The sequence below is a fragment of the Odocoileus virginianus genome, chromosome 2 (genome assembly GCF_023699985.2).
Source record: "Odocoileus virginianus isolate 20LAN1187 ecotype Illinois chromosome 2, Ovbor_1.2, whole genome shotgun sequence".
NCBI lineage: Eukaryota > Metazoa > Chordata > Mammalia > Artiodactyla > Cervidae > Odocoileus > Odocoileus virginianus.
Window position 1 is genome coordinate 41,094,893 of NC_069675.1, and position 15,393 is coordinate 41,110,285.

Genomic DNA, 15,393 nt, shown 5'->3' on the forward strand with positions numbered 1-15,393 from the left:
CACACCGCTATAAGCTGCTCAGGAGAGGCCCACCATAGCAAGAAATTTAAGGTGGCCTCCGGCCAATAGCCAGTGAGGAACCGAGGCCCTCAGTCCAACAACTCATGAGGAACTGAATCCTACCAACAGCCACAGAGTGAGCTTGCCCAGCTGAGCCTCCAGAAGACTGCAGATCTGTCCTCACCTGGCTGCAGGCCATGATGACCCTCAGCCCAGCTAAGCTGCACCCAGATTCTTAACCCATACAAACTGTGAGATAATTGATGTAAGTGCTATGTGTTGGGTGATCTGTTATACAGTAGTGGATAACTAATACAGGCAATCAAACTGTGTCAACTACTTCACAGGAATGCTTCCTGTTATGAGGTAATAGGACTTTAAATAGTGAAGCATCATACAGACTGTATATTATCCTTTGTTTTCAACCCAATAAGTAAGTCATTTTCCTCAGTGCTTGACTTGCTTTGTCTGAACACCCAGAGGAAGTTCTGCCCTCTTCCAAATGTCCCCATCCATGTATTTTCCAGGAGGTTTTATCCCTGTAACAATTTCCATTTCAGGGCTTGGGGTTTATTTTATTTGGAGTGTGGGCAGTACCACCTCACAGAAGATAGTGGGTAGACAATAGTGGGAAGTGAGCTGAGAGTAACAGGAAGGCTGTCCCCACAGGCTTGAACTTTGTCACTGACAGACTCCAACCACTAATAAAAAGTAGTGACAAGAATCATAATGGTAAAAGCTACTACCATTTATTGAGCAACCATTACATGCGAGGAAATTTGCAAAGCATTCTTTCAGATCCTCACCACAACCCTGCAAAAAAAATTCAGAGGGTTTAAATCATTTGTTCCATGCTAAGTAATTAGGACGGATCAGTGTTGAGGTTAGAAGCAAACTCTTCTTGCTTGTATGTATTCCTTGACTTTCATGCCTGTATGCCTCAATAAACTATTTTTTACTAAGGTGAGAATTTGTTTTGCATACGTTTTTCCCCTTAACTCTATCATGAACATTTTCCCAGGTCCTTAAGTTTTTGTGTCGAAACATTATTTTTAAAGGCAGCATAATATTCCATTATTCAGTAGACTTATCCTACCCTAACTATTTAGCATTTAGGCTGTTTTCATGTGTTTTGCTATCATAAATTATACTGTGATAAGTATCCATGTACATACATCTGTAGTCACATCTCCAGTTATTTCCTTAGGATAAGGCCCTAGAAGTGGGACTGTAGGGTCAAATAAGCAAACGTTTTTAAGACTCTTGAGGCATGTCGCCAAATTGCTTTCCCAAAGAGTTCTACCAATTCACATTCCCGAGGAGATAAACACTTAACTTTGAAAGCAAAGGGAGTTTTAAAATGTGAGATAAGCTGGCACCTTGTTTAAAGGAACAACTCCTTAAGTTGCCTGCAAAGGCCCTCTGAAAACCCCTGTGAACCCCTGGCTGAGGAAACACCGTTCCGCCTTCCTGACTGGCTGGTTAAATTCCCAACGTCCCAGATGTCATTTCATTCACAGTTATAGGAGGGGATTGGGTGGAGTAAGAGGGGAAATGGAAGCATTTGCATGATAATAAACCTGAAACTTAATAATCATGCTTTTACAAAACATGTATATGGTCCTTTCTTGAGGCAGCTTTTCCAGAATTGGATGACCTTCTCCAAGGGGATAGGGATATTTTTCTCTGCCAGATCTTAAGAGAGGGCATTGAAATTATTTCCATACACATACACAAAAAGGAGGGAGCTGAGGTGCAAATATTTAGTCACCCAAAGAGAGAAGAAAAGATACCACAGTGGCATTAATTATCTAGATAGTACTCAAGGCCAAAAGAAGACTCAGGAAAAAAAAAATTGTTTTTAATTGTTAAAATTCTCCACCCCAATTTGTTATGCGTTGACATAGCCAAAGAATCATTGGCCTATTTTAACCTTTGAACATTTCCATTTTGCTTTTATAAATTGGGAGAGAGAAAGGAAAAGACTATTCACAAAGACAATGGGGAAAGGATGGCTAAGGGAGAGAGACAGAAACAGAGGAGGGAGAAAGGCTATTTTAATTCTATTTAGTTACTTGGGTTTTCAAACCTATTAAGCTGGGTCTTAAGAAATGGAATTCAGCTTCACATACATGCTAGGAAGGGCAGAGCCTGGCTGGTGTGGTTTTAAGAGGCCAAGAAGATTTCGGTATTCTGCCATTATTTGAAATGCCTTACATTAGTCAGGGTAGACCAACTGCTACCAAACCCAGAATCAGTGACCTAACACAATGGAACAGTATTTCTCACTTATATCACAGTTTAACACAGGTCATCCCAAGGGTGGCAGGTGAAGGGGGGCCTGCCCCACACTGTCATTCAGAGACCCCAGGAAACATGAACTAAACCAAGCCCACACCGCTCTCATTCATCTAACTGGCCAAATTAGAATTTTTACAACAACTAAAAATAACTGTATATAAATTGTGTGATTCAAATAGATTTTAGAAATTAGAAAACGGCTGCTCAGAGTTCTGTGCCACCAGAGCGTAGAGATAAGGAAGGCTCAAGTAAGAAAAACTAAGAGTAGAAGTAGAATTAAATAAAAGGGAAGAGACATGAGGGAACCACTTACAAGGCTCTTCAACTCAAAAGAACTTAAGAAGAAACGGGAAGATGTGTCCAAGCCCCAGAGGGAAGTTGTCAGATCCCAGCAGAGAGTAGCTATTGGCCACAGGGATAAGTGTGCCAACCTAAGCTTGTTTAGACTCTTATAGCCACTCTCAGAACCCTCCCTCTAAGAATAAATCACCTAAATCAGGATATCTTGGATCCTAGGCATACTCATCTCTTAAGGCTCCTGCTTTCTTATGGTCACATGTTTCTCTTATGGAAGCCCAGTCAGAGCATCAGTTTTGGAAGGGAGGGTACTCATTTCTAGGGTGAGGGATGGGAGGATATGTCAGAACTGGTGCAGATGCTAACCATGGTCATATCAGACTCAAACGGATCATGACTCCTGTACTGGACAGGTGAATGCTGGATGAGGAGACTGTGATGAGCAAGAGACTGTTTCAGGGACATCTGGTGCAAGATCTATTAGACCAGAGCCAAACTAGTCTCTGGGATGGGAAGGGTCTTAGTTACACAGGCCTGGAAATGGAGCGGAGAAAACCTTTCATCACTTAAAATTAGGATTAACATATATACATTAGTATGAGTGAAATAGCTAGCTAGTGGGAAGCTGTTGTATAGTACAGGGAGCTCAGCTTGGTGCTCTGTGATGACCTAGAGGGATGGAATGGGGTCGCAGGGGTAGGAGGGGAGTCCAAGAGGAGGGGATCTATATGCACATCTAACTGATTCACTTCATTGTACAGCAGAAATTAATACAACATTGTAAAGCAATTATACTCCAATAAATAAATAAACATTGTTTCAAGGATGTAATTCCTGGCATATAAAAATATTTGCATTTTTAAATAAAACAATTAAATGAAAAATAAATAAATAAATTTCAACATTTGTCTAACAGAGCCCCGAAGAGACTTCCAGGGAATCCTTAATTGCCAAGAGAAACTGGAGCTTTCTAAAATGTTTCTATATCCCTTAGAGATACCTGCAGTGGCCCTGGTTGAGCAGCACCTTCGCACAAAGTCGGTAAACACTGTCTTTATCAGGGTGACCACCTTGTCCCAGTTTTCCCAGGACTTTGCCAGCTTTAAAACTGTCTCAGCCTCAGGCAAAGCAGCACGCTTGGTCACCCTAGTTCTTCCACACAATTCTATTGACTGCATCAACCAGGAGCTGTTTTACCTAAAAGGACAAACGATTTAGACTGAACCACTGACATCCTCACCTAGAGGAGTTTGGATGAGGCAGGTGAGGGCCACTGTCTGTGATTCAAGCACAAAGCAGCAGCATCCGTTCCCTGAGGAGGGGAGACAGGGTTTACAACTTTAGCCTCTAGTCACAGACTTGGGAGGGAGCACGAAGATTATGTAGTATAACCATCTTAGATGGCACATAAGGAAATGGAGATAGAGAAATCTTAAAGAACTCACTTAACCCTACACAGCAGAACAGCCTGGGGCTAAGGCTGTTTTTGCAGGCTGATACTCTACCTCACTGCCTGAGTGTTCCAACTCATCACTAGAACATCCAAGCAACTGAATTAATGGGTCTCAAGAGATGAACCTGGACATTCCTCCCAAACCCATGAGAAATGTTCCCAATAGTCACCACCAGTGACAAAGGAGAGGATGGTGGCTACAGCTGTCCCCTGGGCAGAAGTGTGGTAGATGAGAAGCGACCACCTTGAGCCTCCTTGTCCTTCTGGGGCTCCAATCCCGGGCTCCAACCTCTCCTGATCAACATTAGAGCCCCACAGCACTCTTCCCATCCTAACTCCTCCGGGTTATTCAGGGCTGGTGAAGAGGTGAAAAGAGGCGGGTGGGGTGGGCATGGGGAGTAATAAGTCAATCACCACAACTGCTTCCCTGAGAATCTTTTTTTAAAATTTACTGGCAACTTCTGAGAAGCTGAACAAAATACCTCGCTCAGGTTGACACCCAGAAACGTCATATTTGTCTTCAAAAACCAAGCAACTACTTCAACCAATGAAGCACTTTCTTACCAGTGTCTTACTTTTAAAAGAAACAAAAAGGTTTTGATCACACAGAAAAGAGTCTGTGCAGCTGGTTAACACACTCCCCAAGGGAACATAGGGCTTTTAAAATCATTACCCTCACGGCTTTTCCCATTATTATTTCAGATTTATTAAGCCTCAGCTGTCTAGACATACCTGTAGAAAGGTAATTTGGGTTGGGTATCATTTTAGGAAGAATGTGGAAATTGCCAAAGAGTAATTATTTATATTCTCATCCCTCTAAGTTCTCTTTCTGGACTTGGGAAAAAACACTATTAAGACAGATGGGAGTAACACAAGGCAGGTTACTTCTACCCACTCCAGTACTGGGGGGGTGAAAGGTCATTTGTCGTAGATATATTTCAACCCAAAAGGCTGTAACATTGCAAAGTTAAACCATCTATTCCTGGTTACCTCTGTCCTTCATTCTTTCCCAAGACACAACTTGTTCTAACTCTCCTCTCTATTCTCTGTCCCTGCAAATCTTTTCCATGCTCTGAGACCCAGCCTAAGAGTCCCCGTGAGACATCTTGCCAAGCCTCTCCAACCCACATCGTTTCTCCCTTTCCTGAAATCAGGTAGCTCTTAAAGTAGTGCTTAACTGAAAAATTTATTACTACCATGTTTTACTTCAAGAGTTGAGTATGCAGATTACCCCATGTGAAGGCAGCATGTTAGTGGGAAATGCTCAGTATTTGTTGAATGAGTGAGGAAATAAGAGCTTGGCTTTTGGAATCAGAAAGACCTGATTTTACCTCTTACTAGCTAGATGACATTTATCAAGTCACTTATCAAGTTCAAGCATCAGTTTCTTTATCTGGAGTTTGGCAATAATACTACATGGCTCAGAGGAGCAAATGAAATACACACAGAAGGTGTTCAAAAACAGAGCATATCCTTTACCTTTGCCAAGTGTCCAGTGAGATGGCATTCATTTATTCTCTTAACCAGTTTGTATTCTGGAACCTTCCTTTTTTTAAACAGAGTTCACTCCATATTTTAAACAGTGTTCTACCATATTTTGATTAGGACAGAGTATGGCCTATCAATTGTGAAAACATTTTCAGAAACCAAGACTGGGGTTTGTAGCTTTTAAAAAGACACATGGAAGTCACAGTGTAGGTATGTGCTGATGTGCCTTCAACTATGAGAGGGAAAATTCTCAAACCTTATTACAGTTTGGAAAGTGTTTGCATCACCTGCCGTGGCCCTGCTGTAGTTCATTGCTATTTTCCTTGAAACACCTCATACTGTATTCTGCACATAGAAAAACACAAAGGCACTTCATCTGTGTTTGTAAACTGAACTATAGCCATGGTTGCAAAATGTCGGGAATTTAACTAGTTGGGGTGGGAGGGAAATGTTTTCAAAGCCATTTAATTCTCTGTGTTCTAAACTACATTTCAGCAAAACACAACTCCAAAAGATCGCCCAAAGCTGCAGCCCAAACAGCCCTGGGCCAAGGATTGTTGAATGGCAGCCTTTAAACCCTGCCTCATAAATACTCTACTCTAATGAACTCATGCCCCCAAACAGCCCCTGAACTGGTCCACTAACCCCAATACACATTAAATTTATGATTTCTAAACAAGATAAAAGACACAATTGGATTCATTTCCTTAAAAAAAAAAAAAAAAAAGGATTCCATTCTTGACCAAGTTGAGACCCTGAGCTGGGTTATCTGCTACTAGCACCTACTTGTCCATCATTTAGGCAAAACCTTCTTCTATAACTTTCTTGGCATTTTCAAATCAGCTTCCTTCCCTGACTTGTCTGAGCCTACTCCTCTCACCATGGCTTGCTCACAGTTATAACTCAGCCATTTACCGATTCTTCCTATGGCTATGAGAGATGACTTCCTACCTGGCCACCGTGAAAATGCATCTTCTCGAGTTACCCTCCCAGGTTCTCCCCTCCAGAGAGAATCACATAGAACTTTAGAGGCGAACTGACTTTGGAATTCATCTAGTCATTTTACAGGAAAGAAAACTAAGGCCCAGAGAAGAAAACAAACTGAAAAAGGCGGGGCTAAAGCCCAGGAGTCTTAGCTCTGAATCAGTGCCCAGTGCCCAGTCATTGGGCACCTGGCCTGAAGGTGTCCTCAGCAGCCCCTCTCCCAGCACACCTTCTAGTCGGATCACCTGGTAAGGTCCAGGGAGGCTGCCTTTGGGGCTGCCAGCCTGGCCTCCAAGCTGTGTGCCCAGATAGGCCACCCTCCCGCCCACTGCCCTGCAGCTGCCAGCTTTGTCTCAGCTCACTTTCCTGTACCTTGTCTCCTCAAGGTCAGACCCCTTGCTTCTGGATTAGCAATAGTGAGATGTACAAAATCCAACAAACCAATCCATCTGGGGAAAGGAGACTAATGACTCCTCCCAGATAATCTGAGAATGTTTTTAAAAAAGACCTTCAGAAGGAAATGGCTTTGCTGTCCCAACCTGTACAGTAACTTTAAAAGAAGGTATTTGATCTCTGGGGGGTGGAGTCAGCTGCCTGCCCTCCTAAGAGTAAGAGGTAGGAGCAGGCCAGGCCCAGGAGTAGCCGAGAGGAGGCAAATAGTAGGTAAATCCACCTGCTCTCTCAGCCTGAATGTGTCCCCAGCAAAGCCCATTAACAATTCTAGAATCTAGATAATAAAATAAAGTCTAACCTGGGTTTCCTTTGTTCTTTGTCTAGTTTCACTTGCTCAAAGAGGGTTGAGTGTAGAGGCCTTGCAGTGGGCTCTTCAGGCCAGAGCTCCAGGTAGGAAATGGCTGCAATGCCTCAGCTCAGCAGGCCATGTGCAAAAGCATTGCGCATGACACAGTCCAAGATGCCGGCAGTAGGCTGTGTGCAGAGACGCTGCCTCTGGCCCTGGATTCTGCAGCCATGAGCCTCACAGCTGTGCCAGCCCTGAGAGAACTCAGCCCCCTCCCCTCGGATGAGATCCCTACCCCTACAGTGCAGCCTCACTTAATGGGAAGAACCTGTGCTCTAGAGCCTGGCTCACACCTCTCCCTTCTCCAATCAACAAAATTTCTGAGCCAAACTGGGTCTCATTCTACTGGCTGCGCTGACTCCTGGCAGAAGGACCCTTATTGGGACCCAGCTGGAGAGGGCCAGGAACAAATGAAATCACTGAGAACCACAAATCAGTATTATGACCCCAGTGCTCACACGTCTTCCTTCTAGCAAAGGAAGGAATCGTCTGCCCTCGATTCCTATCACCTTGCCACAGCAACCTACCCACATGGGCACTTTCAAGAGCCACCCGCTCTCTGTGCTGTGATCAGCTGTGTCCAACTCTGCAACCATTGACTATACCCCACCAGGCTCCTCTGCCCATGGATTCTCCAGGCAAGAATACTGGAGTTGGTTGCCATTTCCTTCTCCAGGGGATCTTCCCAACCCAGGGATCAAACCCGCATCTCCAATACCCTCCCACCGGGCACCGAGCATGAGTCTCCCACTGTGCACCAGGAGTGGGCACATCCAGAAAAAACAGCATGAAAAGTCCCAAGGAAACGCCACAGCGTAGGTCCTAATCCCTGCCTGTTCTCCCAGCCAGTTCTGTGGACCCTAACAAACTGCTGGACTTCTCTGGGCCTCCATTCACTCACTGGAGGAATGAGGCTTAATGGGGACAGATGAAGAAAAACTCTTCAACAAAGGGAGAAACATTTTTCAAAGGTACGATTATCTCATTATGTTATTAGTAATAATAAAATTACTTCCTTGTCCTCCTCCTAGACAAATACAAATTTGGACTCCTTGCTGGGAAATCCCCAATTCACAAGTAGCTTGTATGAATTACAAGCTCCTCTCCTCCTGCTTAAATTCTCTTGCAGTTAAGCTCAGTCTTCACTGATTGATGTTTTTATAAATAAGATAAAAAGAGAAGATTTGATCAGGACTCAGACAACAAAATCATTTGGTGAAAACTGAATTGCAGTTATCTGCCTCCATCACCAAGCAAAAACATGCTGCATACTTTCTTATAAGCAGGTCACAGCAAGATCCCAAAGTGTGGGGTCCTTTGCCTTGGTCTCAGAATGTAACATCAAGCCTCAATTCCTTTGCTTTTTGTGTGTGTGAAAGAGACTCTCAGATGTGAGAAGGAATTATTTTACACATACACACACACACACACACACATATATATATATATACACATACACACATATAATATCCCAGGTGGTACTAGTGGTAAAGAACCCACCTGCCAATGCAGGAGACTAAGAGACATGCATTCAATCCTTGGGTTGGGAAGATTTCCTGGAGGCGGGCTTGGCAATCCACTCCAGTATTCTTGCCTGGAGAATCCGATGAACAGAGGAGCCTGGTGGGCTACAGTCCATAGGGTCACAAATAGGCAGACACGACTGAAGCAACTTAGCACACATGCATAAGTGTGTGTGTATATCTGTATATTTTATATATATTTTTAAAGCATATGTTGACTTCGCCTCATCTTTTTTCTTTTTTTACAGGTGCAAAACATAGTGATTCGATATTTTTATACATTACAAAATGATCACCACTCCTTTGCTTTTGAGGCCAGTTCTTGGCCTTCAAGTTCTTAAATCCCAGTGGTGAACAGACAAAACTCCTGCCTATACTCTGTTTTAGCTCAGTACTCACACATCCTCTGTCCACAGACTTGAACCTTCAGGGTCTGACAGGCAGGGAGTTCTTTAAGCAGAGGCTGTGATTATTCCACCTGTGGTTTAAATGCAGTTTAAAAAGAGAGAGAGAATGCTAAACAAACAAGAAATGACCACACAAATTGACAGACCAGGCATTATTTAGAATCTGTCTTCCAGGATCCAGCCCAAGCACATGTTTGAAAGCCTGATCTTCCACTTTTCCTAACAGGCAGTGTGGGCAATGTGAAACTTCTAAAATGATAAAAGCAGATTTCACAAACTAATAGTAAAGAGCTCAGCCCCTGTAGGGTACATTTTGCCTGTCTTTGGAATGCCCCCATAAGTTGAAGTGGCCCCATTTCTTATGTTTCTTTAATTTTCAGAAATTATTCCAAGGTAAAAATATAATTAGAGGGAGCAGTGAGCAGGAAATGTAATGCTTTTTCCCAGTCTCCTCTCCAACAGAAATCTTCTACAAAAGCAAATGGCTCTGAGAAAGTACTGGCATCTAGAAAGTATGCCTAATAACTCACTGGCCTCAAAATGGACATACAAACATATCAGCTCAGCTTCACAGCCGTTTATGCCACTCCTGGGATAAAACACTTAAATAAACCGGAAATGGACTCATCTCTCACCCCAGGGAGGTGCTCCTGCCCTAGGGCTCCAGGTATACTCTTGCAGTAAAAGAAAACCCACCTTTCTCCGACTGAACCTCTCTGGGATGTTGACCTACAGTAGCCTCAGCACCCCCTCCCGAGATGCGCTTCTGCCCCATGCAGGCTGCGGAGCCCCGGGCCCAGCACCCGTTTCCAGGCCCTTTCCTTTCCCTCTGTTTGCTTCCATTTCCATGCCTTTGTCTCTCCCACACCAGCCCTACCATTTACCCTGTGCTTTCTCTGCTTGTTTTGCCTCCTCTTTTGTTTCTTCTTATTTTGATGTTGTTTTATATTTGAGTTTTGTTTGCCTGCTTTTTTTCAAACAATTTTTAATTGTGATAAAATATGTATAGAACATAATATTTAATATTTCTCATTTTAACCATGTGTAAGTGTACAATTCAGTGGCATTAACTACATTCACAATTCTGTGTGCCCATCACCACCATCCATCTCTAGAATTTGTTCATCATCTTCAATCTAAACTCTGTGCCCATTAACTACTCTCTCCTCCCCTCCCACCAGCCCCTGGCAAATTGTATTCTGCTTTCTGTCTCTATGATTTTGCCTATTGTAGGTGCTTCATATAAGGGAAATCGTACAACAATTGTCCTTCTGTTAACTGCCTCGTTTCACTAAGCATAATGTTTTCAAGGTCCATCCACATTGTAGCGTGTGTCAAAACTTCATTTCTTTCGATGGTTGAATGGTATCCCATTGTGTGTATATAACACATCCATTCATCAGTTCATCTGGGAGGGACACTTGGGTTGTTTCCACTTTTTAGCTATGGTGAGTAAGGCTGTTATGAATGTGGGTATACAGATATCTGTTTGAGCCCCTGCTTTCAATTCTTTTGGATGTATACATAGGAGTAGAATGCTGGACTAAATGGTTAGCTACCTAGCAATGATGAGATGCTTCCAAAGTTTGCCCCAGGAGAGGGCACTGAAGCAACTTATTACCTTGGAGGCAGGAAGAAGCAAAGCAGAGAATGTGAACTTGTCAAAGAAACAGTGGTCTACAGATCTTGCTATATGCCATCTTCACAAAGTACTGAAACGTCTACCCTGAGACTTGACTTCTAACTAACTGTGTCATCTCAGATAAGCACCCCCAAACTGTTCTGAGCCTCAGTTTCCTGTCAGTGAAATGGAGGTAACACCACCTGTCCAGCTTGTATCATACTACAGTGCCGCTTTGAGCATCAAATGAGAGAAAGCTTGTGAACTGTTTTGTAGGCCAATAATTACACAAATGTAGTGGTAACAGTCATAAGAAAATGACTGGAAGTCTAAACAGAATTACAGAGAGTCAATGCTATCATTTAAGCATTTTTCTCAAGTGCTCAGGAATCATTCCTTCTGATTCCACACGACAGAGTCACCCAGGGCTCTCTCTCCCAAAGGAAGCACCTGGAGAGGTGGATCCTCAAAGGCCACACATGAACTGAGGCTAGAGTCTGGGTCTGAACTGTTGGGAAAACATGAGCGCTTTAATCCACACATTCGAAAGCATTAATTAATGATCCCATCCCTGTTTCTTCCTCAGCCCCCTGTCCATCAGTCTAATGGTATAATCTGAACTTTGAGAGCCTCATGAAAAGTATCCTCTTTGCTTTTAAAAAATAAAAGAAAAACATAAGTAAGGTACTCACTCCAGAGACCTGGATACACGTGGATAACATCATGTGGAAAATCCATCCTGAGAGAGGAAGTTATTCCACTATAGGTCCTCTCAGCCCTTCAAACAGGCTGCTTACCTCTGGGCTGGGCGTCTCTATAGAGAATGGTGTGGAGGCACTGTGCTTGCTCCAGGGAAAGTCACAAAGTGCAGGACAGGCAAAGGTGGAAAAAAAATACATTTAAATACCATGTTCCACTTAATAAAGCCCTAGGAGACAAACTCCTGGTATATTAAATAATCTGGGTTTAAAAACAAAAAACAAAACCATTGTTGAATAATGCAAAGTTGAGCTGTGGCCTTTGCAGCTGCAGGACTAAAATACTTCCTCAGAGGCTTCATTCCTCTTGCTCAGGGTGGAGTAAACTGGGCCCCACTCAGAGCTAAGAGTGGAGTCTTCAAAATCCATGTTCGGCAGCCAGCCCTCTTCTCTAACTTAGCTGAGTTGAATTGAGTCTGTTGGCCCAGCCGAACAAGCCAGGCCCATCTCTTCACCTGTCCAGACTTGAGGATTGATTGGCTGGTTATTCTTTTTTTTTTAATTTTCATTTATTTATTTACTTGGCTGTGCTGGGTCTTAGTTGTGGTGCACAGAATCTTTAGTTGTGGCATGTGGGATCTAGCTCCCTGACCAGGGATGGAACCTCCACAGAGTCTTAGCCACTGGACCTCCAGGAAATTCCCTGGCTGGTTATTCTTTAACTCGTTCACGCTTCAGTGTTACCTCAACCCAACCTTTGCTGTGTAAGCATTTTCTCTCCTAATTGTGTTATGAAAGGATTTTCATCTTATTAAAGGAATTTGAGGTGTTGGCAGGCTAGTTGGAGCAGAGTTAGTCCAAGAAGCCCCTGAAATCACTGAAGGCTTACCCAACCAGCTTCCAGGTCGGCAAGTTTAATCATCTATGGTGGCCCTGGCGTCCCTGCCCTCCACCCTTCTCCTCTCCTCCCTGTCTCCCTAACTTCCATTCTCAAGGAGGTTACTGGCAGCCTATTTCTGGAGAAGGCCAGGCAGGGGCAGACCACCCTTATGTTCAAAGCTTCTTCTAGAGCTTCAGCCAACCCCTTCGTGCTCCCATGGGCTAGATGCCTCTTCCCTCGCCACCCAACATCCAGGTGACCTTAATAGTATCTAAGGTAGTATTTAACAGTGTATTATGCTTGTGCTCTGACACATCCAATGAATCCCTATGCTTCCTATGATATTTTCTTCCCTCTAGTCATAAAGATTTGACTTGCCGTACATGTATGTTAAGTCACTTCAGTTGTGTCCGATTCTTTGTGACCCCATGGACTGTAGCCTGCCAGGCTCCTCTGTCCATGGGGTTCTCCAGGCAAAAAACTGGAGTGGGTTGCCATACCTTCTTCCAGGGGATTTTCCCAACCCAGGAATCAAACCCATGTCTCTTACATCTCCAGCATTGGCAGGCGAGTTCTTTACCACTAGCACCACCTGGGAAGTCCCATCAAAAAAAAAAAAAAAAAGCAATTAGATGTTTGGAGGACTCTTTCTTCATTATACAAATCCAACATGGTAGAGGTGAAACGGAGTGGGGTCGGGGGGGGCTCACGCTGTAGATCGCAGCATGGGGTTGGCCCTGCTTCTCAAAAGTCAATGCAGACTATGACTCGGTATCTTTGGGGTGCGGCTGCAGGCTGTACATTTCTACCAGGCTCGAGGTGAAGCCCAGTCTCTGTGACAGCACTCTGATCCACAGATAGCACTTTGAGTCTTGAGGGGAGAGCTCCCTACCTGCAGAGTCCCCAGGTGAAGAAAGTGGTGAGAGGAGGGGAAAGCTGAGGACCAGTTTCCCCATCTGTCGAGCCCCACAGGAATGGCCACCTGGGAGAGGCAGGGTACAACCTTGCCATGTCAGCTTGAGAGGGAAGCATAGTTCACCTATTCTGGGTGAGGGTGGTAGAGGCAGCAGTGGCAGGAAGTCCAAGAACACCCTGCAGGCTGTTTGTGCCACCCAAGGAAAGAGGAACTGACCTTTTTCTCATGGGGAAGTGCATCTTCTCTGCCCCAAACCACAGGCTCACAACCAGACTAGTTCGAGTGAAGTTCCTGCAATGACCACTGGGCGTGGGCCTGCCTCTTCTGGCCCCCACCCATCAGAGTTCCCTCCCCACTGGCTTGGCTGGCCCCTTCTGCTCCCCTGCTGGAGGGCCCAGGCCTCCCACACAGGAACAAGCCCCGCTGGCCTTCCCTTGCCAATGTGGTGCCTCTAAGTCCAAACCTGGAAAGGAAAGCTGTGTATACTGACACTTAAATTAGATCCTTGCAATTATCTTTCAATCCTGGCTTGCCCTGTGCTTCTTTATCACTTTTTTTTTTAATAGCTGAAGTTACTCACCCTCCTTTTAAGTAGACTGTGCAAAAGGCATAGGCCAACTTCTGATATATTCCCACAAGCAAAATTAAATACCAGTAACATGTGTTTTAGTGAATTGGGTCCCTCAATTTGCATCTTATAATAAGGATGTTATCATACTGGTTTATAGCTCAGCTCTTTAGTTTTTATCTCTCTGGGGCTAGATTCCCCCTCATGAGTTCAATGTAAGTCTATGAACTAATGCAATTTTTAAAATGCTTTTCTTCTGTGTTAACATTAACACCCTTATGAGTGAAAGGGTTTTACTCTCCAAAGTGTACAGAATGTTTGCATTCACTGGAGGAAGGGGCGGGATATCAGCCTTAGTGATATCCGTGGCTGCTCCTAAGTGGAAGGAGTCAAGTCAGTAATCCAGTCTGCCACTGCAAAAAAGGCTTTTTCACCTCTTTGCATGGAGACATAATCTCTGGTGTGCTCATTCCCTTACATTTAGATTAATTATAAAACATTGTCACCAGAATATTAAAGTAATGTTTAATACACAGAAGGGAATAAGGTATTCTGGAAAATGCATAATTTCTCTATGATGATTTTGCCAGTTGCATGCAATATGATCTTTTGATTGCCAGCTATAGAAATATTGTGACTAAGCTTTCACTAGCTTTTTATTTTTGCAACCATCCTGTCATAGCACTTTGAAAACTGTAAGCTTGGCCCATCAAAAAAAAAAAAAAAACTAAGGGTGCCCATGCTAGAGAGTTCTCTCGGCTTAGTTCCTGAAGTGGGTGATGAGAGGGGAGGGTTTTGCAGTGTAAGGGGCAACTTCCGCTTCACCAGTGCTAACACAGCTGGGGGGTGAGGGAGTGACCCCCACTCTCTGTACAAACCCACACACACACACACACACACACACACACACACACACGCACATTCACGCACACACGCACACGCACACACATACGCTCTCTGCATCCCTTGAAGGTGTCAACATTCCTAAATGGAAATCTCAAGTCCTCTTGGTTGCTTCAGATTTTCCAAGCTTCCCTGCAGCCACACACCCAGGAGGGATCAGCTGAATCAACACAGAGCAGCAGCAGCAAGTGGAATGTTCCTTGCCGGCAGTGGCTGAAGTGGGACCGACACTCCTCGGGGGGACTGCTCCTGGGGATTGGTTACCTCAGCCATCTCCCTCTAGGTCACTGGGTTCCATCCGTGGCTGTGTTGGTTAACAACCAAGTGTGGTTACCAGCGGAGGGCTCTTGTCCTTCGAGGTCTCACATCTGGTCTCTGCAGGTGAAACTTTTCCACTTTGAAAATAATTTTTTTTTTAAGTAATAATGACAGCAGGAGGAGCATTCTAGCCCCTACACCTTCCCATGAGCCTTTGCCAGGTCGGTCGGTGTTCCCATTCCTCCATCACACCATCCAGGATGCTGGTAGAATTCTTTGAGCTCTTTAAAACTGAAA

General features: G+C 44.2%; 1 long non-coding RNA gene across 1 annotated transcript; it reads right to left on the reverse strand.

Annotated features, from left to right (window-relative positions):
• Window positions 1–727: 727 nt before the first annotated feature.
• Window positions 728–13,528, reverse strand: LOC139039007 (uncharacterized). Its single transcript, XR_011492111.1, has 5 exons — window positions 13,344–13,528; window positions 11,566–13,043; window positions 9,245–9,323; window positions 8,823–8,950; window positions 728–813 (listed from the first exon to the last, which is right to left on the reverse strand). It is a non-coding gene; the product is annotated as an uncharacterized lncRNA (long non-coding RNA).
• Window positions 13,529–15,393: the final 1,865 nt, after the last annotated feature.